At 39.8% G+C, this 27,782-nt stretch overlaps 1 non-coding gene and 1 pseudogene across 1 annotated transcript; both read left to right on the top strand.

Annotated features, from left to right (window-relative positions):
• LOC115898672 overlaps positions 1–27,261 on the top strand; it is a 41,626-nt pseudogene extending 14,365 nt beyond the window's left edge.
• LOC115898936 lies at positions 21,972–22,135 on the top strand. The gene has a single exon (XR_004058583.1). It is a non-coding gene; the product is annotated as a U1 spliceosomal RNA (small nuclear RNA).
• Positions 27,262–27,782: the final 521 nt, after the last annotated feature.

The following is a 27,782-nucleotide window of genomic DNA, read 5'->3' as shown; positions in this document are numbered from 1 at the left end:
ACCGGCCAGGTGCGGTGGCTCACGCCTGTAATCCCAGCACTTTGGGAGGCCAAGACGGGTGGATCATGAGGTCAGGAGATTGAAACCATCCTGGCTAACACGGTGGAACCCCATCTCTACTAAAAATACAAAAAGTTAGCCCGGCTTGGTGGCGGGCGCCTGTAGTCCCAGCTACTTGGGAGGCTGAGGCAGGAGAATGGCATGAACCCGGGAGGCGGAGCTTGCAGTGAGCTGAGATTGTGCCACTGCACTCCAGCCTGGATGACAGAACGAGACTCTGTCTCAAAAAAAAAAAAAAGAAAGAAACAAAAAAGAAAAAAATATATATCAGTATCACTTATTGGTTTGGGGCCATCTTAATTGAAAACAAATGCCACAAATATAGAACTTTAACCAAAGACTTGTCCATTTTAAAGCAAGATGGGGATTGAAGTCACTTATAATTTCTATTGCTTATAATTGAAGTCCCTTAAGAACATATGTCAAAGTGTTTGAGAACTTCATTCAAACCTACTTTTTTTTTTTTTTTGAGATGGACTCTGGCTCTATTGCCCAGGCTAGGAGTGCAGTGGCACAGTCTCAGCTCACTGCAACCTCTGCCTCCTGGTTTTAAGCAATTCTCCTGCCTCAGCCTTTGGAGTAGCTGAGATTACAGGTGGGCACCACCATGCCCAGCTAATTTTTGTATTTTTAGTAGAGACGGGGTTTTACCATGTTGCCCAGGTTGGTCTCGAACTCCTGACCTTAGGTGATCCGCCCGCCTTGGCCTCCCAAAGTGCTGAGATTACAGGTGTGAGCCACCACACTTGGCCCGAGCCTACTTTTAAAGTTTTATATGCAATTAGGTTGTTATGACTAGATTGTGTTTTAGGGAGGAAACTGGAAACTCCAAGAAAGCACTTGATGTTTTTATATGCTTGTAGCAAATTGATATTCTAACTGTAGATTTATAGAAAGTATTAATGCTTTTATGTATTTCAGAACTTTCATATGTTAAATGGAAATTATTTTAAATGTGTAACTATTTGAGTTTATGTAAGCATGTATACACTGTGCTAAAAGTCACTTGTGTTTCAATTTGTCTATAATATTAATAGGCAACTTTTGGTTTAAATATTTTTCTTAAATTATTAGTGGCTTACATTTTAAAAAAGAAAAATTACCAGCATGAAATTGCAAAAAAAAAAAAAAAAAAAAGTCTTTGGACTTTCCCCCCTAGAAAAATGCACAAATATACACAGAATTTTGCATCAATTTTAAACGTGGACGTGTTCCCTGATGCCTATCCATAAGCTTCACATTAAATACTCCTAATCAGAAGTAATAAATCCATAATAGGACTGCTATGGCACTTGTTCATAATTCAACCACAGGCCATCAGGGAAGGCTTCATAGAAAAGATAGTTTTTGGTCTGAGATTTAACGAATGAGTAGGAGTTTCCTGGATTTTCAAGGGCAAGGAAGGGCATTTTAGACTGAAGAGTCCAGTTAACTGAAAACCAATTAATACTGCAAGTCTTTTTGGTCATCTGCCTTTTTGTTTACTCTGTCCTGAACCCCTTTGGGCTTCCTTCTGTTCTTCTACACTTTTCCTTACCCTCAATCATCCACCCACTATTGCCTCTCTTGCCAATTATTTGTACTATGTTTTCTGGAAAACTGGTTCCATTGTAGATAGACTCTACTGTACCCTAAATTTCCTCACTGAATTCTCTCTCCACTTGCTTGCTTTAACTGAAACCTGGCTTCTCTCCCAGGGTATGCCCTCTTTATTGCTATGGTTCTTGAGTGAAAGCCTCACATAATTGATTGAACAAATATCCTTACTGATGAACATTTAGGTTGTTTCCAGTTTTACAAACAATGCCACTGTGAAATGCTAATACATGCATGTTTGGGTACATGTGAATATATTTGTAGGATAGATTTGTGGATTTGGAACTGCTGAGTCAAATGACACAAACATTAAAAAAATTGATAAATACTGCCAAATTTTTATCCAGAAAGTTTTTCTAATGTACCTTCTTACCAAGCATACATAAATGCCTATTTTCTTATACCTCACTGATACTGGAGAGTTATTAATCATTGTAATTTTTGTTTCCCAGAAGTCATCATCATTCCTACTCCTTATCACTGCTTTTAGACCTTTGCTTTCAACCCTCACATTAAAGGCCTCTCTTTTAAGGCTCATGCCTTTTGCAATATTACCTTTTATTCCTTCTCAATGTAGTCATTTATTGCCTTCTTGGATATTTCCTAATGTTCTATGGAGACTCGAGCATCTGTTGTCTACCACCCAGCCCATCACAATGCTCCTGTGGATGAACTGGCTGAGCAACACTCTACCTTCACAGCTCCTTGACCATTTCTAGTGCTCTTCTCCACTCTACTTCTGCAAGAAAATTTATTAGCCTCATTCTGGGTTTTGTCATTTCCCAGAATTACTCTATATCTGAAAATATAAAATTCCAATATCTCATTCTCTGTCCACAACTTTTTTTTTTTTTTTTCTTTTGACAGTCTCGCTCTGTCCTCCAGGCTGGAGGGTAGTGGCATGATCTTGGCTCACTGCAACCTCCGCCTCCTGGGTTTAAGCTATTCTTGTGCCTTAGCCTCTCGTGTAGCTGGGACTACAGGTGTGTGCCACCACGCCTGGCTAATTTTTGTATTTTTAGTAGAGACGGGGTTTCACCATGTTGGCCAGGCTGGTCTCGAACTCCTGACCTCAGGTGATCCCCCCCATCGGCCTCCCAAAGTGCTGGGATTACAGGCATGAGCTGCTATGCCTGGCCCAAACTCTATTTTATATACTGTGCTGCAACTTCCTTTTCAACATATTTTTGACATTTTTATTGTTTCACTACACACAGCACCAACTCATTTTATTTTATTTTATTTTATTTTATTTTATTTTATTTTATTTTATTTATTTTGAGATGGAGTCTTGCTCTGTAGCCCAGGCTGGAGTGCAGTGGCATGATCTCAGCTCACTGCAACCTCTGCCTCCAAGGTTCAAGCGATTCTTCCTCTTCAGTCTCCCAAGTAGCTGGGATTACAGGTGCCTGCTGCCACGCCCAGCTAATTTTTTGTATTTTTAGTAGAGATGGGGTTTCACCATGTTGGCCAGCCTGGTCTCGAACTCCTGACCTCAGGTGATCTGCCCGCTTCGGCATCCCAAAGTGCTGGGATTACAGGTGTGAGCCACTGTGCCTGGCCAACTCATTGATTTTAACAGGTGCATGGTGTTCCATTGTATACATGGACCATTATTTCATTTTACCAGACTCAATGTACAGGCATTGTTCTGATGTTTGACTGTTGCAAATACTACTGCATTCTTTTTTGTGCATAGGTTATATGTAAAGCTACACTCTTTGTATATAAATCTTTGTGTGTCTCTGTGAGTATTACTGTGGGATAAATTTTTAGAAATGGATTGCTGTGTGAAATGGTAAGCATATTTACAATTTTAATAGTATAGTCGTATAGCCTTCTAGAGTCGACCAATTTACACTCCCACTAACAGTATATAAAAATGTGTTTTCCCCATATACTTGCCAGAATTAGGTCATTTTTCAATCTTTATCATTTATCAATCATTTTTCATCCTTATCAATATGATGAGTGAAAAATATCTTGTTTAACTTATTTTTCTTTATTTCATGCTGTTCTTAATCCATTTTTTTCACTCAACAGTACATTTTGGACATTTTTCTATGTCAATGAATATAGATTACACTATTGTTTTAAGTGGCTTTGTAAGGTGGGCACAGTGGTATTGTGCCTGTAGTCTCAGCTCTTTGGGAGGCTGAGGTGGGAAGATTGCTTGAGTCCAGGAGTTCAAGGCTGTAGCGCTCTATGGTCATGTCTGTGAATAGCCACTGCATTCAAGCCTGGACAACGTAGTGAGATCCCATTTTTTAAAAAATAAAAAAAAAATGGCTGTATAGCATTTCATTGTGATAATGTAATATTATTTTATTTTATTTATTTTTGAGACAGACTCTCATTATGTCACCCGGGCTGGAATGCAGTGGCGCAATCTCAGCTCATTGCACTCTGCTTCCCAGGTTCAAGAAATTCTTGTGCCTCAGCCTCCCAAGTAGTTGGGATTACAGGGATGTGCCACCATGCCCACCTCATTTTTGTATTTTTAGTAGAGATGAGATTTTGCCATGTTGGCCAGGCTGGTCTTGAACTCCTGGCTTCAAATGATCCACCCACCTTGGCCTCCCAAAGTGCTGGGATTACAGGCATGAGCCACTGTACCTGGCCTTGCCCAGCATAATGTTTTTGAGATTTATCCATGTTATTGTGTGTATCAAGTTTGTTCCTTTTCAGTGCTGAGTAGCATTCTATTGTATGACTATGCTAGTTTATCCATTCTATTCTTTTTTTTTTTTTTCCTTTGAGATAGTCTTGCTGTGTCTCGCCCAGGCTGGAGTGCAGTGGTGTGATCTCGGCTCACTGCAGCCTCCACCTCCCAGATTCAAGCGATTCTCCTGTCTCAGCCTCCTGAGTAGCTGGGACTACAGGTATGTGCTACCACACCTAGCTAATTTTGTACTTTTTAGTAGAGATGGGGTTTCACGATGTTGGCTAGGCTGGTCTCAAACTCCTGACCTCAGGTGATCCACCTGCCTTGGCCTCCCAAAGTGCTGGGATTACAGGCATGAGCCACTGTACCCGGCGTATCCATTCCATTATTGATGGACATTTGGATTATTTACAGTTTTTGGCTACTATGAATAAAGCTGAAGTAAACATTCTGGTACAAGTCTTTTTGTAAACATATGCTTCCTTTTTTTTTTTTTGTAAATACCTAGAACTGGAATTGCTAGACTATAGGATAGATGTATATTTAAATGTATAAGAGACTTCTAAGTAATTCTCTAAACAGGTTATACCATTTTTTATTCCCACTAGCAATATATGAGAATTCTAGTAGTTATTTATTCTCTCCAACACTTGGTATGGTCAGTCTTTTAACATTTTAGCCATTCTGGTGGGTGTGTAGTAGTATCTCATTGTAGTTTTTTTTTTCCCCAAAGACAGGGTCTCACTCTGTTACCCAGGCTGGAGTGCAGTAGTGCAAATAGCTGGGACTACAGGCCATGCCACCACACCCAGCTAATTTTTGCTTTATTTTTTGTAGAGACAGGGCTTCACTATGTTGCCCAGGCTGGTCTGGAACTCTTGGGCTCAAGTGATCCACCTGCCTCGGCCTCCCAAAATGCTCAGATTACAGGTGTGAGCCACTGTGCCTGGCTCACTGTCGTTTTAATATGCATTTCCATGAGTATTAATGATGTCGAGCACTTTTTCATGTGCTTATTGACCATTCAAATATATTTGCCAAATATCTATTCAAATCTTTTGTCCATTTTAAAGTTGGATTAAATCCATTTTTAAATTATTGATTTGTAAGAGTTCTTTATATATTCTGCTTACAAGTCCTTTATCAGATATATGTTTTTCAAGTATTTTCTCTTAGTCTGTGCTTGCCTATTCATTTTCTTAATAGTGGATTTTCATGAGCAGATTTTAAAATTCGGTGAATTCTAATTTATCATTTTTTTCTTTTATGACTATAGCTTTCTGTGTTCTAAGACACCTTTGTTTATCCTTAAGTCCCAAAGATTCTCTTCTGGATTTTCTTCTAGAAGCTTTAGAGTTTTAGCATTTATAGTATATGTTTAGTGTCATGATCCATCTTCAGTTAGTTTTTGGGTATGATGTGGGGTCGGGGTTGAGGTTTATATTTCCCAAATGAATATCTAGTTATCCTAGCACCATTTGTTGAAAAGACTTTCCTTTCCCCAATCCAACACTGCTTGGTCAGAAATCAAATGACTTTATATGTGCAAGTTTATTTCTGGGCTCTGTATTCTGTGCCATTGATCTATTTGTCTATTAAGTACTATAGTTTTATAGTAAGTCTTAATGTCAGGAATATAGGTCTTTCAACTTTGCTATTGTTTTCCAAGATTGTTTTGGATATTTTAGATCCTTTCCATTTCCATATACATTTTAGAATCAGTTTGTCGATTTCTCTTTTAAAAACCTGGTAGTATTATGACTGCTATTGTATTGAATCTATAGAAGAATTCTGGGAGGATTTACATCTTAACAATATTGTGTCTTCTAACTCATGATCATGGTATATCTATTTATTTCAGGTTTTTATTTGTTTTTTAAAGATGGAGTTTCATTCTGTCACCCAGGCTGGAGTGCAGTGGCATAACCATGGCTCACTGCAGCCTCAACCTCCCGGGCTCAAGCGATCCTCCCACTTCAGCCTCCCAAGTAGCTGGGACCACAGGTGTGTGCCACCATGCCTGAATACGTTTTTTTGGTAGAGATGGGGTTTCACTATGTTACCCAGGCTGGTCTTGAACTCCTGGGCTCAAGTGATCTGCCTGCCTCGACCTCCCAAAGTGCTGGGATTACAGGCATGAGCCACCATACCCAGCCTATTTATTTCAGTCTTGTAAAGTTCCTCTTAGCAATGTTTTGTAGTTTTCAGTGTAGAAGTTCCTGGATCGATTTTGCTTAATATTATGAAATGCCTTCTAGAAATGTTGTATCAGTTTACCTTACCACCAATAGTACCTTTTCTTTTCCCTTCCTTCCTTCCTTCCTTCCTTCCTTCCTTCCTTCCTTCCTTCCTTCCTTCCTTCCTTCCTTCCTTTCTTTCTTTCTTTCTTTCTTTCTTTCTTTCTTTCTTTCTTTCTTTTGAGATGGAGTTTCACACTTGTTGCCCACCCTGGAGTGCAATGGCACGATCTCGGCTCACTGTAACCTCCGCCTCCCCGGTTCAAGTGATTCTGCTGCCTTAGCCTCCGGAGTAGCTGGGATTACAGGTGCCTGCCACCAAGCCTAGCTAATTTTTTTGTATTTTTAGTACACCATGTTGGCCAGGCTGGCCTCGAACTCCTGACCTCAGGTGATCCACCTGCCTTGGTCTCCCAAAGTGCTGGGATTACAGGCGTGAGTCACTGTGCTCGGTCTGTTTTCTTACACTCTCATCAACACTGGGTTTTATGTCTTTTTATTCTGTGCCAATCCTCATAGGTAAAAAATTATATATCAGTTTGTTTGTGTGTGGGGGTGTATGTGTGTGTGTGTTTGATGGAGTCTCACTCTGTGGTGGCCCAGGCTGCAGTGCAGTGGTGCGATCTTGGCTCACTGCAACCTCTGCCTCCTGTGTTCAAGCGATTCTCCTGCCTCAGCCTACTAAGTAGCTGGGATTATGGGTGTGGGCCACCACGCCCAGCTAATTTTTGTATTTTTAGTAGAGATGGGGTTTGGCCATGTTGGCCAGGCTGGTCTCAAACTCCTGACCTTAGGCGATCTGCCCATCTCAGCCTCCCAAAGTGCTGAGATTACAGGCCTGAGCCACCGTGCCAAGCCTATATTTCAGTTTTATTGGCATTTCTTTTATTACTGGTGAGGTTTTCACATACCGTATTTATTGACTATTTGTATATAATTTATCATGAATTGACTGTTCTTGTTCTTTGCCCATTTGTCTTTTGGGGTGTTCATCTTTTTTCATGTTCATATGCAATGATTTGTAAGTTTTTTGTATGTTACGGAAATATATATGTGTGTAACTAGAGAAGTAGGTAGTATTGTCTTTACAACATAAAGAGATTAAGGCTGAGAAAAGCTAAATGACTTGGCTCAAGATCATACAAATAATAAATGATAGATCAAGGATTTGAATCCTGGTCTATGTGACACAAAATACCATGTTATTTCTATTACAGAAAGCCTATTTTTAATCTCTTAGTAGCTTTTCCAACTCTTAAAAAATTATTTAATATTATTGTCTCCTTTGCTAAAAGCCTTAGTTTTAGAATTTATCTCTTGCTGATGGTCTTTTTAGAACTTTAGAGAACATTTAGTATAGTTTTCTTTCTCTTTTTTAATCATTCAAAGCTTTTAAAAAACTTCATTACTTCAAAATAATTTCAAACTTAAAGAAAAGTTACAGTATTACTACAAAGAACTTCCACTTACCCTTAACCCAGATTCATACATTTTTAACATGTTGCCACATTTGCTTTATCATTCTATCTCTATCTCTATCTATTTTTTCTCTGAATCAGAATAACCCGGAGACATAAGGCCCCCATACTCCTAAATACTTCAGCATATCTTTCCTGAGAAGAGGGACATTCTCTTACGAAACCAAAGCATAATGATCAAAATCAGGAAAATTAACATTGATGTAATACCACTGCTATCCACATTCAGCTTTTACCTCTTGTCCTAATAATTTCCTTTATAGCATTTTTCCCCAGTCCAAAATACAGTCCAGGATTATACATTGGATTTAATTGTCATGTCGCTTTAGTTGCCTTTAATTTGGAGTAATTTCTCAGCCTTTCTTTGTCTTTCCTGACATTGACACTTTTGAAGAGGACAGGCCAGATATTTTGTATAATGTCCCTTAGTTTGGGTTTGTCTAATGTTTCCTCATGATTAGATTTAGATTATGCTTCTTTTTTGTAGGAATATCACAGAAGTGATGTGTTCTCAGTGCATTGGCAACAGGAGGTACATGATATCAGTTTGCCCCGTTATTGGTGATAATAACTTTGACTACTTGGTTAAAGTGGAGTCTGCTAGGTGTCTCCACTCTAAAGTTACTATTTTTATATTTGTAATAAATATGCAGTTTGTGGGGGGACACTTTGAGACTGTATAAAATGTCCTGTTCCATATCAAAGTCTCAGCCAATAGATTTTAACATTCATTGATTATTGCCTGAATCAGTTATTACTATGATATTTGAAAAATGGTGATTTTCTAAATACATCATTAGTTCTACACTCATTTGCTGGCATTCAATTGTAAGGAAGAGCTTTCCTTTTACCCTATGTATTGATTAATTGACTGATTGATTATCAGTATAGACTCATGGATTCTTACTTATTACATGAGTTATAACGTTTTACTGTTTATTCATTTTGATGCTCTAAGTGGCCCAGATTTGGTCAGTGGGAGCTTCTTCAAGCTGGTTTCTGTGTCCATTGACATGCCTCCATGATTCTTTGGCACTTTCTTACTTTCTGGGACAACAAGAATATTTTAGGATTATCATGTATTTTCCTGGCCCTAGCCTTGGAATCAGCTATTTCTCCAAGGAAGCCTGGCTCCATTAAGTGGGGAATGATATTTAGCAACCAGGATCTCTCTGCTGGGGTATACTTATTGCTACTGAGGTATCATCACTTTGGGGCTCCTTTAGCTGAGAGACCTAGGATTTATCCCAGGCTTTTGAATCTCTCCCAGTATCTCCACTAAGTGAGTTTAGATCTGTGCTTGAATACTTCATTATTTGAGGAAATTGCCCCGGAGACAATCTCCTTCATTATTGGGCAACCCTTTATATTTGAAAACAGTGGTCATTGGTTTCCTCTACTAAGTCTTGTCTTCTCTGTGCTAAATAAACATCTGCAGTTCCTTTACTGCCATTACTCTCATGGCAGAGTTTGAAGATCTCCTCATCATTCTGGTTATTCTATTCTGTTCATACTTCAGTTCATGAATATCTCTCTTTAAAGATTGGCATCTAGAATGAAATGTACTATTTCAGGTACATGTTCTGATCAGTACAGAGGAGTGGGTCAGTGATTTTCTTTGTTCTAGACCCTATGCTACTACTCATGCAGGCCAAAATTGTTGGCTTTTTTTTCTTGTCTTTTTTTTTTTTTTTTTGACAGCCACATTGATCACTCTGTTGAATTATGTTGAGCCTATAGTTAGTTGAAATCCCTAAGACTTTAACTCAACTATATTTATCCATTTGGTACTTAAATGCTTGTGTTTTCGGACCTAGTATAAGGCTTTAATTAGATCTCTGTCTTTTCAGCCTAAGAAATTTAGCTTATCATTCCTGCTTGTCAAACTTCTTTTGAATCCTGAATGTCATCCAGTTGTACTAGCTTCTTTTCCAGTTTATCATTTGCAAATTTGATTAGTATGCCACTAAGTATCTTCATACAAATGACTATCTGAAAATATCAAAAAAGGCAGAGAGGAGCTCAAATATTTGCAGCCTGACTGGACACCTTTCCTCTGTTGAAATCAATCCATCAAAAAAGGGTTTGCTACTGTTTATCTACTTTCACCTGCTGTTGTATATAGGATCTGACCCAACAGACCTGTCAGAATACTACCTTGAACCAATTTCTAGTGTTTTCCTGGGATTAGTGTTTCAAAGTTATAGGGAAGCTTGTTTATTGTAAAATGGGGACCTTTCACACAGTCCAAACTTGCTATTCTTGAGTGGAGATTGTCCTGGTGTGGCTTGGTCTGTGTCCTCCTTGGTGCCAGAGGCAAAGAGAAATGTTTGAGGCAGCCAAGGCTATTCTACCTTAATCAGAATCTTCATCAAATCTAAGGAACAGAGGTTATCTAGTTCAGACTTCTAAAATATTACTGATAAAACTTATTAATGTGCCCTTTTCTTTTAATGCTCTGTCTGTCAACAAGTACTCCTACACATTATTTAAAAAGGAGGAAAGGTGCCTTATAGAAAGGGGCTCTCAGAATTTGCAAGGAAGGATGGGAAAAGGTCACTGTCTGAAAATGAAGTAAAATGAAACAAAATAGATAAAAACAGCTATCTGACCCTAGAACTTAAAGTATAATAAAAAAAAAAAAATAAATAAAAAAAAAATAAAAATTCAAGAACAATAGATGCTGGTGAGGCTGTGGAGAAATAGGAATGCTTTTACACTGTTGGTGGGAATGTAAATTAGTTCAACTATTGTGGAAGACACTGTGGCTATTCCTCAGGGATCTAGAACCAGAAATACTATTTGACCCCAGGAGTCCTATTACTCGGTACATACCCAAAGGAATATAAATCATTCTACTATGAAGACACATGTACACGTATGTTTATTGCAGCACTATTTACAATAGCAAAGAAATGGAACCAACCCAAATGCCCATCAACGATAGACTGGATAAAGAAAATGTGGTACATACATACCATGGAATACTATGCAGCCATAAAAAGGAATTAGATCATGTCCTTTGCAGGGACATGGATGAAGCTGGAAGCCATCATCCTCAGCAATCTAACACAGGAACAGAAAACCAAACACTGAATGTTCTCACTTATAAGTGAGAGTTCAAAAATGAGAACACATTAGCATAGGGAGGGAAACAACACACAACGAGGTCTGTTGGGAGGTGGGGGGCAAGGAAAGGAACCTAGATGACTGGGTAATAGGTACCGCAAACCACCATGGCACACGTATACCTATGTAACAAACCTGCACATTCTGCAAATGTATCCTGGAACTTAAAGTAAAATAAAAATTAAATTAAATTAAAATAAAAAAAAAAAAAAAAAAAAAAAAAAAAAAAAAAAAAAAAAAAAAAAAAAAAAAAAAAAAAAACAGCTATCTGAAGGCATACATCTGCAGAATTAACCTACCCTGAGAGACTTAGGTTTTCTTTTAATGAGACTGGAATGTTTTTTTTTAAGTTTCCATCAAAGACCAGAGTATGGTCTCAGGAAAAAGAGAATGAAATATAATAATGTGAAGAAATCCTAACTTACTCAACTGCCTTATGAATTTGCCATCTGAAATAGTAATCTATGAATAGAATGGTAAAGGCTGGTTATCTGCAAGGAGCCTGGAAGGGGAAGGATGATACTTTAGCCTTTTCTTTTTTTCTTTAGCCTTTTCTTTTTTTGTTTTTTGTTTTTTGGTTTTTTTTTTTTTTGTTGTTGTTGTTGTTGTTTAATTACATAGGTAACATGTGAGTACATTCTCCTATAAAAATATTTAAACATTACAGCTAAGAGTAAGTTTCTTCTCACCAATCTTCTTGTCCCCAATTCTGGTTAGTCAGGCTTTTTATAAAAATATCTTGAGTAGGGAAAGATAGTTTATCAGGCTTATAAAATCTGATGTTAACATATCCTTTGTGGATATAAACTCCCTTTGTTTTATTTATTTTTGTTTGTTTTCTGTTTTTTTTTTTTATATTTTTACCCTTTGTTTAAAAAATGTGCTCATAAATCAACCTTTTAATATATAAACTGGCCTGCTGAATTTGTGTGCTTGCCTCACTGGAGTAATTACCTTGTACAAAGATATTGCCTACCTAGGAGGTTGTTCTTGTATAGTCAGCAGCTAAGCCTCCTGATCTCAAACAGCTCTCTGACTTCTGTATGTACAGTGGGGAATACAGGATACAAAGATTTTTTTTTCATTTTTTCTTTTTTTTTTTGAGACAGAGTCTCACTCTGTCACCCAGGCTGGAGTGCTGTGGCACAATCTTGGCTCACTGCAACCTCCACTTCCCAGGCTCAAGTGATCCTTCCACCTCAGCCTCCCGAATAGCTGGTACCACAGGCGAGCACCACCACACCTGGCTGATTTTTTGGTATTTTTTGTAGAGATGGGATTTCACCATATTGCTCAGGCTGCTCTCGAACTCCTGGACTCAAGCAATCCGCCTGCCTCGGCCTCCTAAAGTGCTGGGACTGAAGGTGTGACCCGCTGTGCCTAGCCTAAAGACATTTTTTAAAAGCTCCATGAGGAGCTTTCATTTTACTGGGAAGACTAGACATGCATGTGAGGCATTTTTTGAAGGGGATGATACCATATATTCTTATTATGATATAAGACAGTATATGGCAAAGGATTAATTGGACAGCATAAATGAATGGTACTGGTATACCATTCATATCCTCTTTCAGTTCCTGTCATCTCTCTTTCTTCCCCTTCATTCACCTTATTTTTCCTCACCTCCTACTCTTCAATTCACTGTAATCTGGTTTCTTTTCTGCCATTGTTGTGAAGTTACTTGAGGTAAAAGATATGGGGCTACAGGGCCACATGTTATCATGTTATGCTTTGCTTTTTTTTTTTTTTTTTTTTTTTTTTTGAGACAGGGTCTCGCTCTGTCACCCAGGCTGGAGTACAGTGGCGTGATTCTTGTGTCTCAGCCTCCTGAGTAGCTGGGATTACAGGCACGTGCCATCATACCTGGCTAATTTTTGTATTTTTAGTAGAGATGGAGTTTCACCACATTGGCCAGTCTAGTCTCAAACTTCTGACCTCAAGTGATCTGCCTGCCTCGGCCTCCCAAAGTGCTGGGATTACAGGCGTGAGCCACTGTGCCCACCCGTTTTGCTGTTTTTGACTAGGCTCATCTTATCCATTCTCATGGCTTCAGCTGCTTATTATACACTGACTTCATACAAATGTATGTTCAATCCAGACCTATTTTCTGAGCTTCAGGCCCCGGGTAGCCATCTGCCTATTTTCATGCTCCATAGTCATCGCAAATTTACTATTTCCCATACTGAGCTACTTCCTTCCTCACCCTCTCGGCCTAAGTCCGTTCCTCTTCTTGTGTTTCTTATGTCAGTGAATGGCACAACTATCAACCCAGTTTCCCAAGTCTAAAACCTTCACACCATCGTCTCTCTATTTTACCACCAAATCCTTTCAGGTTTATTTGCTAAATATTCATTGAATCCATATACTTCACCTTTTTCCTAATGCCACTACCCTGGTCCACGTCACCATCATCTCAGACTTGAACTATTGCAACTGTCTCCTAATTAATCTACCTGCCCCTACTCTTATTTTACCCTCAAATCATGTCCCACACTATAGCCAGAGAATATATTCTAAAACAAAAACCCTTCAGTGACTTCCCAGTCCCCTTAAGAGAAAATTCAAAATTCTTTAAGTGTTACAAGGCCCTACATCTGGCTCCTGCATCAGCTTCATTTATCACTACTCCTAATCTCACACTCTGTACCTCAGCAATTCTAAATTCCATATTCAATTATCGGTATATGCCATGCTCTCTTTCTCTGGAATCCAAGCCCTCACACATGCTACCCCAATGTCTGGTTGGTCCACTTTTAGTGATGCTATGACTGAGCAGTGAGTACAGATTGTGGACAGCTTAATCTTTCTATATTAAAATTCCTTATTGTCTTTCTCATCTACCCTCATTGTTGGAAAGACATCTTCATTGTCTCAGCATCCACTGATGATCATTATCTGAATTATTAGTTTCATAAGGGGATTCCAAATGGCGATTTTTCTAGTTCCTAGTTCTTTCATTTCTTCTACACTATCTTTTTTTTTTTTTTTTTTTTTTTTTTTTTTTTTGAGTCAGGGTCTTGCTCCGTCACCCAAGCTGGAGTGCAGTGGCACAATCATGGCTCATTGTAACTTCGAACTCCTGGGCTCAAGCGACCCTCCTTCCTCAGCCTCCCAAAGTCCTGGTATTACAGGTGTGAGCCACCTTGCCCAGCTTCTTCTACGACTATTAACTGAAATTCTTCTGTAAATAATTTTCCCTTACCAACTAGGTCTTTTTGGTATCCTAAAATAACCATTTGTACATGATGAGTAGAATAAATGTTTAATTCTTTTGCGAATTTTTCTTTGTGCATAATTTTTTTGTGTATTTTTTAAAGTTTAAGCATTTAAATTAGCGATTTGAAGCTCTGGACAATTTTGTCAGAGAAACCATTTATAAGTGGTGGTTATGTTTCCAGAATAGCAGAAAAAAGCTTGCTTAATCCACAGGATCAATAAAATATTACACATAGCAATAACAAATAGAAAATATTTTTGTAATATTAGTTATGAAACAAAAGAAAACAGTTTTTAAAGTTTAACTTGAGTACCAGTACTTGAGAGAAAAGCAATCTTAATTAGAAGAAGAAGAAGTAGATGGTACTTATGGTGATGTGAAGGGATCTGCTGAGTACTTTCAAGGACTTTTAGAGTTTGATGGCATTGGTTCTGGTTTTTTTTTTTTTTTTTTGAGACAGAGACAGTCTCACTCTGTTGCCCAGGCTGGAGTGCAATGGCACGATCTCAGCTCACTGCAACCTCTGCCTCCCGAATTCAAGCAATTCTCCTGCTTTAGCCTCCCAAGTAGCTAGGATTACAGGCACTCACCACCACGCCTGGCTAATTTTTTTTTTTTTTTTTTTTTTTTTTTTGAGGCTGAGTCTCACTCTGTTGCCCAGGCTGGAATGCAGTGGCACGATCTCGGCTCACTGCAAGCTCCGCCTCCCAGGTTCATGCCATTCTCCTGCCTCAGCCTCCCAAGTAGCTGGGACTACAGGCACCTACCACCACGCCCAGCTAATTTTTTGTATTTTTAGTAGAGATGGGGTTTCACCATGTTAGCCAGGATGGTCTTGAACTCCTGACTTCAGGTGATCTGCCTGCCTCAGCCTCCCAAATTGTTGGGATTATAGGCATGAGCCACCTCACCCGACTGGCATTGGTTCTTTTTTTTCTTTTTCTTTTTCTTATTCTTTTTTTTTTTTTTTTTTTTTTGAGACAGAGTCTTGCTCTGTCGCCCAGGCTGGAGTGCAGTGGCGCGATCTCGGCTCACTGCAACCTCCACCTCCTGGGTTCACGCCATTCTCCTGCCTCAGCCTCCCAAGTAGCTGGGACTATAGGCGCTTGCCACTATGCCCGGCTAATATTTTGTATTCTTTAGTAGAGATGGGGCTTCACTGTGTTAGCCAGGATGGTCTCGATTTCCTGACCTCGTAATCTGCCTACCTCGGCCTCCCAAAGTGCTGGGATTATAGGCGTGAGCCACCGCGCCCAACTGCATTGGTTCTTATGTTTAATTTCACTACAGATTTAAGCTATTTCCATTTATTTATTTTTTCCCTTTGAGATAGGGTCTTGCTCTGTTGCCCAGGCTGGCCTTGGATTCCTGAGCTCAAACGATTCTTTTGTCTTGGCCTCCCAAAGTGTTGGTATTATATAGGCATGAGCTACCATGCCCGGCCTTAAGTTTCTTTCTCTTTCTCTCTCTCTCTTTTAGACTAGGTCTCTCTCTGTCATCCAGGCTGGAGTGCAATAGCATGATCGTAGCTCACTGATACCTTGAACTCCTGGGCTCAAGGGATCCTCCTGCCCCAGCCTCCCAAGTAGCTGGAACTACAGGTACACTTCATGATGCCTACCTAATTGTTTTTAATTTTAAATTTTTTTTTTTTTTTTTTTTTTTTTTTTTTTTTTTTTTTGTAGAAATGGGAAGGTCTCACTATGTTGCCAGGACTGGTCTTGAACTCCTGGCTTCAAGAGATCCTCCTGCCTCAGCCTCCCCAAGTGCTGCTATTACAGGCATGAACCACCATGCCCAGCCATTCTCTCTTAATTGAGAGCAGTCTATGCCTCGCATTTTGTTTGTCAAGCCATTGACTTGTTGCAGAAAGTGAATCAGTGATCCTGTAGAATATCCCACATTTTAGATTTGTTTGTTTTCTTTTTATGCTGTCATTTACTTTATTCCTCTATATCCCATATTTTTCTATAATGGAAGTTAGCTTTAGAAGCTTGATGATATTCAGGTTCAACTTTCTTCATTTGGTCAATAATATTTAACAGGGGTAACTGTGTATTTTACTTTAAATCACATCTGGAGGCACACATCCATTCCATTTTTAATAAAAGAGTAACATCTTGATTCCTTCATTATTTTATTTAACTTATTATTATTATTTTTAGAGATGTGGTCTTGCTCTGTCACCAGGCTGAAGTGCAGTAGCATGATCATAGCTCACTGCAGTCTTGAACTCTTGGCTCAAGTGATCCTCCCGTCTTAGCCTCTTGAATAGCTAGGACTGCAAGCATGCACCACCCTGCCTGGATGATGATGATGATGATGATGATGATGATGATGATGATGATTATTATTATTATTATTATTATTATTTTGAGACAGAGTCTCCCTCTGTCACCCAGGCTGGAGTGCAGTGCCAACCTCTGCCTCCCAAGTTCAAGTGAGTCTCCTGCCTTAGCCACCTGAATAGCTGGGATTACAGGTGTGTGCCACCATCCCTGGCTATTTTTTTTTTATTTTTTACTTTTAGGAGAGACGAGGTTTCACCATGTTGGCCGGGCTGGTCTCAATCTTTTAGCCTCAAGTGATCTGCCCGCCTCGGCTTCCCAAAGTGCTGGGATTATAGGTGTGAGTCACTGCGCCCAGCCCTGGCTAATTTTTAAATTTTATTTATTTATTTATTTTTCTGTGGAGACAGGATCTCTATATGTTGCCCAGGCTGGTCTTAAACTCTTGGGCTCAAGTGATCCTCCCACCTCAGACTCCCAAAGTATTGGGATTATAGGCATGAGCAACCATGCCCTGTCTAACTCCTTCATTATGTTTCCCATCAACTTTTCATCTAATAGTTTAATCTGTTGATGACCATTGGTGGAATTAATCATTTTACTAGTAGTTTCAAAATAGTGATTCCCTAATTTTGTTTTCCACATTAATTAGTTGGAATTCTTCTGAAAGTAAGCTTTCCCTCATCAACTAGGACTACTGTGTTACTCCTACAGGGAAGGCAGAATACATGATTAATTCTTTCCTTAATTACCAATTTTCAGAGTAAAGAGTTGGTGCTCTGCTTACTTTCAATGATATCCAATGAGTTGTATATGTTTGTTCTTTCCCTGTCATTATTAACCACTCTTTAAAAAATGTCTATCACAATAATATGTACATTTATGTATCCATAAAAATTAAAAATTTTAAATAATTTTTATGTATATCTATTTATGTATCCATACAAATTAAAAATTAAAAAATGTATTCAATGAGTTTTAATTGACTGCATTCATTGTTCTTGTTAATGCTCAATTTTTACCATCTTTTGCCAATGTGTTGCCTCCTGTATGTTCCTGACATGACTCATTAATGTTCCATAGCTTGCTTGATTCCTGGCACAAGGTTTATATATTTCCTGCCTCAGACTTGCTATTTCTCCAAGGAGTCCTAGTTGACTTATATTTTCTTTTTTTAAAAAACAGCTTTATTAAAGTTTAATTTACATAGCATAAAATTCACCTATTTTAAATATACAATTCAAAACTTTTTAGTAAATTTATAGTTGTGCAACTATGTCCACAATCCAGTTTTAAAACATTTCCATCAAACTAAAAGATCTCCTATATACTTTTGCAGCCAATCCTGCTTCATGTCTGTAGCCCCAGGCAACCACTAATATACTGTCTGTAGATCTGCCTTTTCTAGATATTTTATGTAAATGAAATCATATGCTATATAGCCTTTTGCTTTCACTTAGCACTAGGTGTTTTTAAAATTTGAAATATACATGCCATAAAATTCATCCTTTTAGAATGCATAACACAGTGGTTTTTAATATATTCACAAGGTGGTACAACTATCATCACTATCTAATTCCAGAACATTTCCCTCACACCAAAAATAAACCCTATATCCATTAGTGTGCACTTTCCATTTCCCCCTGCCCTCAGCCCCTGGCAGCCATTAATCTACTTACTGCCTCTATGAATTTGCACACTCTGGACATCTTATATAAATGGAATCATATAATATGTGGTCTTTTGTGTCTGATTTCTTTCACTTAGCATAATGTTTTCAAGGCATCCATGTTATAGCATGTATCAGTACTTCACTCCTTTTTATGGGTGAATAATATTCCACTGTATGGATATATATATATAACACTTATCCATTCATCAGTTGATGGACGTTTTGGGTTGTTTCTGCTTTTTGGGTCATAGAGTAACTCTAATGTTTAGCCTTTTGAGGCACTGGCACATTGTTTTCCAAAGCACAGGCTTTTTACATTGGTTGTACCATTTTACGTTTCCACCAGTAGAGTATGAGGGTTTCAGTTTTCTCCACACCCTTGCCAACACTTACTTATTGTCCATCATTTTTATGATAGACATCCTAATGAGTGTAGCTACTTTGGAAAACAGTCTTGCAGTTCCTCAGAATGTTAAGCTTAGTGTTCTGATCCCCACTCCCTAATGATTGTTGTAGCTTTCCTTTTTTTATCTTTTTTTTTTTTGCCCCATCCCCCTCCACCCCTCTGTTGTATTTTCTTTCTCCTCTCTTGTCCTCCTCTCCTTTCCTCTTGTCCCTCCTCCCCTCCTGTCCTTCAGAGACAGGGTCTCATTCTGTTGCCCAGGCTGGAGTGCAGTGGTGTGATCATAGGTCACTGCAGCCTCAATCTCCTGGGCTCAAGTGATCCTCCCGCCTCAGCCTCCCAAGTAGCTGGGACCACAGGCACGTGCCACCATGTTCAGCTAATTTTTAATTTTTTTTTGTAGAGACAGGGTCTCCTTATGTTGCCCGGGCTGGTCTTGAACTTCTCGCCTCATGCGATTCTCCTGCCTCAGCCTTCCAAAGTGCTGGAATTACAAGCATGAGCCACCGTACCCAGACTTTTGCTCAGTTAAAATAAAAAAAAATTGACCGGGTACGGTGGTTCATGCCTGTAATCCCAGCACTTTGGGAGGCCGAGGTGGGCGGATTACTTGAGGTCAGGAGTTGGAGACCAGCCTGGCCAACATGGTGAAACCCCCGTCTCTACTAAAAATACAAAAATTAGCCGGACTTCGTGGCACATGCCTGTAATCCCAGCTACTCGGGATGCTGAGGCAGAAGAATTGCTTGAGCCCAGGAGATAGAGGTTGCAGTGAGCTGAGATTGTGCCACTGCACTCCAGCCTGGCCAACAGAGCAAGACTCTGTCTCAAAAAATAAAATAAAATAAAATAATATTTTTTTTTCATTTCTAAGCCTGGCTTTCTAGGTATCATATCTGGGTCAGGGTAACTTAGTGGTCAGTCAATAATTTGCTGGAGGTTGTCCTTAAACACCTTGGGCCAGTATGTCTTCTGCCCTTTGCTGACGAAGTTGTGTGTGGTTTGGGAAACACATTCAAAGTTTGGAGAGTTTACAAGTCTTCTGTGACTTTTACTTCCTGATAGGCCTTCTCATGTCCTGTGCCTGTGCAAGGCCTCACATTCAGCCAAGGAAATGTAAATAACTAGGCCCCTCTCTGGTACCTTGAACTTCAGTGCAGCCTTGCACATGCACACAGCCTCCTAGACAACGAGGGCCTTGAAGGTGCTTATCAAGCCCCACTATTACTGTCCTGTTTTCTGGATCTCTCTGTAAACTTCTGGCAGATCTGCTATGCTGTTGCTTGCTCCAACCAATATTGTAACTTCAGGTAACTGTGATATTGGCTTCCCATGTTTGTATGAAATTGAGTTAGCTATTGTTTTAAGCACCCCGGGGTATAGGATTTTTTTGGTGCTCATTCTTTATGAAGTAATTCCCCTCCAGCATCTAAATTGTTATTTTTTTATGGCTTGCCTTGACTTTTCTTGTAAAATCAGCTCCAAGGGACCTAGTGGGAGCAGGGGAGATGGAAGCAGCCCCGTAGTCTCCCACTGTTCTTAGCCAAAGGTTCCACAGGTTTTCTTAAATGCTTCTTAATTTAATTTCTGTCTATTTCCAGAGTCCTGAAATTATTGTTTTTGACAATTTTTCCAGTTTTATCATTGTTTTAAGGAAGAGAGGATTTGCTGAGTTCCTCTGCCATTCCAGAAGTCCTGCCTAATTTATGTTTTTTTGTTTTTGTTTTTGTTTTTTTTTTTTTTGAGATGGAGTCTCACTCTGTCACCAGGCTGGAGTGCGGTGGCACAATCTCAGCTCACTGCAAGCTCCGCTTCCCGGGTTCAAGTGATTCTCCTGCCTCAGCATCCCGAGTAGCTGAGATTACAGGTGCATGCCACCACACCCAGCTAATTTTTGTATTTTTAGTAGAGATGGGGTTTCACCATGTTGACCAGGATGGTCTCGATCTCTTGACCTCGTGATCTGCCTGCCTTGGCCTTCCAAAGTGCTGGGATTACAGGTGAGAGCCACCACACCCGGCCACTAATTTACGTTTTAAAAGATCATTCTTTTTTTTTTTTTTTTTTGAGATGGAGTCTCGCTCTGTCACCCAGGCTGGAGTGCAGTGGCCAGATCTCAGCTCACTGCAAGCTCCGCCTCCCGGGTTTACGCCATTCTCCTGCCTCAGCCTCCTGAGTAGCTGGGACTACAGGCGCCGCCACCTCGCCCGGCTAGGTTTTTGTATTTTTAGTAGAGACGGGGTTTCACCGTGCTAGCCAGGGTGGTCTCGATCTCCTGACCTCGTGATCCGCCTGTCTCGGCCTCCCAAAGTGCTGGGATTACAGGCTTGAGCCACCGCGTCCGGCCAAAAGATCATTCTTAAGTGTTCTTACTACAAAAAAAAAGTATGGGATGTAATGCATATGTTACTTATTAGCTCAATTTAGCCATTCCACAATGTGTACATCTTTCAAAATATTATATTGTATACCATAAATATCTATACTTTTTATTTGCCAACTTTTAAAAAAGAACATTCTGTTAGGAGTGGAGGATGGAAGGGAAGCTGGTGACCAGAAGTATATAATTTTACTCAGCAGTGCTTTGTAAGCAGGAATGGAGAATATAAATAGTTTGGTTGATTTGTGGGTGAGAATTGACATAATAGGTGTGGTGGAAAATCAAGGGGTTAGGAGAATAGAGAGCGCTTGTTACTTTTATTGAAGTCCCACTGTCCATAGACTCTTTCCTAAGTAGACAAGGAAGTGCAGTCCAAAAGTACGTGATGGCAATGGACTTTAGGGACTCAGGGGGAAAGGGTGGGAAGGGGGTGAGGGATAAAAGACTACAAATATGGTGCAGGGTATACTGCTCGGGTGATGGGTGCACCAAAATCTCACAAATCACCACTAAAGAACTTACTCATGTAACCAAACACCACCTGTTCCCCAAAAGCCTGTGGAAATAAAAATCTTTTTTAAAATAAAAGAATTCCAGTCCCCCACCCCCCCCGAAAACAACAACAACAACAACAACAACAACAACAAAACCAACGCCCAAAAGTACGTGATGGCTTTGGAAAATAGGTAAGAGGGTTAATGAATTAAAGGCCTTGAGTCAATTGAAGGGTAAATTCAAGGAGTATAAGGTTTAGGAGAGGTAGAATAACAAGTAGTTCTGAGAGTGGCTCCTCTGTGTTTGGTTTTGGAAGTAGAGCCATTCCAAGTGTCACTCCAGAAACAAATAATTGATACCTGGCAGGGGAGATACCATGATCACAAAGGTGGTTTTCTCAGGGTAAGGCCCATCCATTGCATTCTGGGTGTGCTGGCCCTTGCGATTTCCCCAAATACAGGAAACTCGACTGCATAATGTGTGGTAGTGAGAGACTGAGTTTGTGCTTTCCCCTGAAAAAAAAAAAAAAAAAAAAAAAAAAAGAAATGGATGATTGAAATGGAATTAAGATCAAGAAATTAGAATAGGGTATGTCAAGGATCCATGAGGTCTGGGTGTTAGATCATCAAGGGGGATAATGAAGGCTTTCAGGATGAGAAAACGAAAACAGTTGGTACTGAAGTCCTCAGTGAATGTTGGGGGGAGAATTTGAGATTTTCATTTAACATTGAGAGAGTCATAAAATTGAGTATTATGAACTTTGAAGAAAGAGGTTATTGAGGTAAGATGGTAAAATAATACCTTGGGGATCCAGTGAAGAAGATACAAGAAGATGATAACCTGATCTTGACTTATGGGGAGATATGAGCAAAGGAAAATGAACAGCCTCAGCTGGGCATGATTGTGTGCACCTGTAATTCCAGCTACTCGGGAGGCTGAAGTGGGAGGACCACTGAAGCCCCAGGAGTTCAAGGCCAGCCTGGGCAACATAGAGCAGGACCACTGTCTCTCAGAGAGAGAGAGAGAGAGAGAGAGAGAGAGAGAGAGAGAGAGAGAGAGAGAGAGAGAAAGACAAAGAGAAAACAGCCTCAAATGAAGAGCTTGGCCAGGGAGGAAAAAACAGCACAGTTCATGGTTTGAGGTGACCAGAGTTCAGGTAAGGAGAGGTGATAGAGGCTGAATGGATGGGCATGACCAAAAGCTGGAAGGTTTTAGGGAATGGTGGCTAGTTTTGGCTCAAGCATAGGGTGCAATTAGTTGTATAAGAAAAAGATAATATTGGAATCTATGTGGTTAGTTGGAATCCAGAACATAACTAGAGTCATTATTGTTGAAAATATTCTTCCCAGCCGGGTGCAGTGACTCATGCCTGTAATCCCAGCACTTTGGGAGGCCGAGGCGGGTGGATCATGAGGTCAAGAGATCGAAACCATCCTGGCTAACATGGTGAAACGCCGTCTCTACTAAAAATACAAAAAACTAGCCGGGCGTGGTGGCGGGCGCCTGTACGCACAGCTATTTGGGAGGCTGAGGCAGGAGAATGGCATGAACCTGAGTGGTGGAGCTTGCAGTGAGCCGTGATAATGCCACTGCACTCCAGCCTGGGTGACAGAGTGAGACTCCATCTCAAAAAAAAAAAAAAATATATATATATATATAATATAGCATATATAATATATAAATATATATATTTATATATTATATATGCTATATATTTATATATTATATATACATATAAATATATACATAAAAATTTTAAATATATTGTATATATTTTTTCCTAGACAGTAAATTAAGGAAACTTTTTGAAATTGTTTTGTTTAGATCTCAGTGAAATTTGGGAACTGATATTTGTAGCTGGGAAGTAATTTGACAGCTTTGGAATACTGTGACTATGACAAGCGTGAAATTGGTATATGTGATAAGTTATTAATGCCACCACTAGAATTAAAGTTGACTATAGATCATAATTTTGGTAAGAATGCAGTTTAGTATCAAACAGATTTTTCCTTGGGCTGTGTCCAGTATATTGTGATGAATTTTTTGTCTATTTGTAATTAGAAAATTGGAGCTTAAAAAAATGTATTGATGCCGGGCATAGTGGTGTGTACCTATAGTCCCAGTTACTCAGGAGACTGAGGCAGTAGGATGACTTGAGCCCAGGAATTCCAGGCTGCAGTGAGCTATGATTGTACCACTCCACTCCAGGCTGGGTGACAGAGTGAGAACTCATCTCTAAAAACATGTATTGGCTTTTTGGAATGACCTTTTTATATTCTTTTCCAGGACCATTTGCAATCCACAATATACAGAGGACTACTTGGGATCTGCTTTAGTGTGAGGGTTCCATCTTAATTACCCTAGCTATATTTGATATAATTTTATCGCTGTATAAATAATATACATAGCTAGAAGCATGGAAGAGAAAATGTAAAGCAAAAATGAGAGTGAATCAGAGGTGTAGAGCTCCAGTTATGAAACCCTAAGAATATTGATTGCCGTGATGATAAATCTGGCACATATTGAGTTCTGGCTACCATTTGTTACAGGATAAAAGAACATTGGAATAGTTGGATACTGAGGTGCATAATTGCTGGCAATGGAGTGGAGGAGAGGAGCTGATCAGCCGGAAAGGAGCCTTATAGCTGTTTCTGTACTAGTACTTTATATTTGATATTGGTTGACAACAGCAGAAAAATTATTTATCACTGTGCTGGGGACTTATTAAATTGATTTCTACTCTGAAATAATATTGAAGAATTTAATGGTTACTCTTAGAGATGTAATATTTCTTTATTTTTCATTCTAGCAGCCATCAGAAAAAAAATCACAAAAAATATATTGCTTGTACAGTCCTCTGTCATTTGTGACCTGGGATATTGTGCTCTCGGGCTGCCAGAATTCCAGTTTATGAGGCAATCTGTGTCATTCTGGTTTAGCCAGGTGAGTAGTCCCCCGGCTCTGTAGAAAAGAACAAGAAAGAAAAAGAACAAAAAAAGAGGAATGTGGAAAAATATAGATATGAATCTTAGACCCTAGAGGACAAGTTAAGGCCTGGGTTACAAGCGGCAAAACAGAGAGGAGGCCCTGGGGGTTATGGACACAGTCAGTAGAGTGGTAGTCATGAATTATAAAAACTGAGAACTAGGAGAACTAACCCTGTGTGGGGACCTGGCTTGAGTTCAAAAATGAAGAAGCTTACAGGAAGCAAGGTTAAATAGAAAGAAAGTATGCTTTCAAGTTAAAATGAATAGAAGGCCAGGCACGGTGACTCACACCTGTAATCCTAGCACTCTGGGAGGCCAAGGTGAGAGGATTGCTTGAGGTCAGAAGTTCGAGACCAGCCTGGACAATATAATGAGACCCTGTTTCTAAATTAAAAAAAAAATTTAATTAGCTGGAAATGATGGTACACTAATGTAGTCCCAGCAACTCGGAAGGCTGAGGCTGTAGGATTTGTTGAGCCCAGGAGTTTTAGGTTGCAGTGAGCTATGATGGCACCACTGCACTCCAGCCGGGGCAGTAGAGTGAAAATATCTATGAATATCTATCTGTGTCAAAAAACAAAAAGTCACAAAAAACTAAAAATACTAAAAATGGATAGAAGTTTAATTATAGGCCAGGCATGGTGGTTTGCGCCTATAATCCCTGCAATTTGGGAGACTGAGGTGGGAGGATCACTTGAGCCTAGGAGTTTGAGATCAGCCTGGGCAACATAGTGAGACCTTGTCCCTGCAATAACTAACTAACTAACTAAATAAATAGAAATTGAATTATGATGACTTATCCTTTTCTAATGAAATATTGGCTATATAGAGATGCCAATCATATTTTAAAGGTTTCTTGGCCGCCTCCATTGCCGCCATCATGCCAGCCCCTCGGGTCTCCGCAAGGCCGGGTGATGCTCCAGAATGGGACACAAGCCAATTTGGGAGCAGGTTGGATCCAGCTTCATTCAACATTACTACCAGTTATTTGATAACGATAGAACCCAATTAGGTGCAATTTACGTTGATGCATCATGCCTTACGTGAGAAGGACAACAGTTCCAGGGGAAAGCTGCCATTGTGGAGAAGTTGTCTAGCCTTCCGTTCCAGAAAATCCAGCACAGCATCACAGTGCAGGACCATTAGCCCACGCCAGATGGCTGCATCATCAGCATGGCTGTGGGGTCAGCTTAAGGCGGATGAAGACCTCATCATGGGGTTCCACCAGATGTTCCTATTAAAGAACGTCAACGATGCTTTCAGCAATGACATGTTCAGGCTTGCCCTGCACAACTTCTGTTGACCTCCTCTCAGCCAGGCACTCATACTGTTTCCTCATCCCTCCTCTTCCCAATACTATTCCCACTCTTCCAGATGCTCCAAATGTCATGCACAAATGAGCAGGGCTGCGGCGGGAGTGGGCTCAGTGCGCTGCTGCCACCAAGGTGTTGTGCGTGAAGTTTGGACACTGGACTAGTTGCTTCTGACGGGAGAAGTTTGTGTTGTACCAGCGCATGCGTTGGAAAGACTGAGGTAATGCAAAAGGTTGTCCTTTTTTTTTTTTTTTTTTTTTTTTTTTAAATCTGTGGAGAAGTTGCTCTAGTAACCCAAAGAAGGGAAGGAGAAAGCAGCTGCCTCACTGCCCAGACACTGATTTGTTCAGATGATACAATGAAACCACAAGAGTTTTATTAACAACAAAAAAAGATTTCTTTAATATTTAATAGTTGAAAGAATGAATCCTGGCTCTCCTATGTACTAGCTGCCTGATCATGGAAATATTATTTACTTTCTCCAAACTTCAGTTTCTTCATCTATCAAGTGGATTGATACTTACCGTAAGAATTAAATGAAAAAAATAAACCACACAACACGATGCCTGGCACATACTTAGAGCTCAATAGTCACTATTATTAGGCAGTGGAAAGCAGAGTTAATGAGATGGAAGTTGAATCATGTGATGGATTATTCTTCACAGATAGGTATGCAATTAATTATTTCTTGTCAAAGCAGCTTACAGAAGTTTAAGGGTCAGAGCTTCTTGGACATCAGGCTGCAATGAATGCAAATTAGGCTCATTTGAAGAAAGGTAGTTCCCTTTTGTTTCTTGAGTTTGTAAGAAATTAGATCTTCTGTATATTTTCTCTGATGGTTAATTTTAGATGTCAACTTGACTGGATTAAGGAACACATAGAATCCTGGTAAAGTATTATTTTAAAGTGTGTCTGTGAGGGTGTTTCCGAAAGAGATGATTGTGTGAGTCTGAGTGGACTAGGTGGGGAAGATTTGCCCTTAGTGTGGGCAGGCATCATCCAATCTGTTAGAGACCTGTACAGAACAAAAAATGAGAAAAAGGCAAATGTGTTGATTTATCTGCTGGAGCTGGGATACATTTGTCTCCTGCTTTGGGCAACAGAACTCTGGTCTCCCCGGTCTTTGGACTCCAGAACTTACACCAGTGCTCCCTGCCTAACCTTCGGTTCTCAGGCCTCTGGCCTCAGACTGAGAGTTACACGCCATTGGCTTCCCTGTTTCTGAGGCCTTCAGACTTGGACTGAGCCATACTCTCAGCATCCCAGGGTCTCCAGCTTGCAGATGACCTGTTGTGGGATTTCTCAACCTCTATAATCATGTGTGCCAATTCCCCTAATAAATTCCCTCTCATATATCTATCTATATGTATCCTATTGGTTCTGTCTCTCTGGAGAACTCCGACTAATATACTTTCCTTCCAGAATAGTACTTTTAACATTAGCATTATTATTATTATTATTATTATTTTTTAGACGGAGTTTCACTTTTGTTGCCCAGGCTGGAATGCAATGGTGCAATCTTGGCTCACTGCAACCTCTGCCTCCCGGGTTCAAGTAATTCTCCTGCCTCAGCCTCCAGAGCAGCTGGGATTACAGGCATGCGCCACCATGCCCGGCTAATTTTGTATTTTTAGTAGAGATGGAGTTTCTCCATATTGGTCAGGCTGGTCTCAAACTCCTGACCTCAGGTGATCCACCTGCCTCAGCCTCCCAAAGTGCTGGGATTACAAGCGTGAGCCACCGTGCCCAGCCAACATTAGCATTCTTAGTATTTACCATTAGTATTTTTAATGTTTTTGTTTGACTCAAATCTTGAATTTTTTGGAAAATAGTAAAACGATGGACAGGTTAGGTAGACAGAC

Source organism: Rhinopithecus roxellana, chromosome 7 (genome assembly GCF_007565055.1).
Source record: "Rhinopithecus roxellana isolate Shanxi Qingling chromosome 7, ASM756505v1, whole genome shotgun sequence".
Lineage (NCBI taxonomy): Eukaryota > Metazoa > Chordata > Mammalia > Primates > Cercopithecidae > Rhinopithecus > Rhinopithecus roxellana.
Note: the sequence above shows the minus strand (reverse complement) of the source record. Positions and strands in the feature narration are given on the sequence as shown.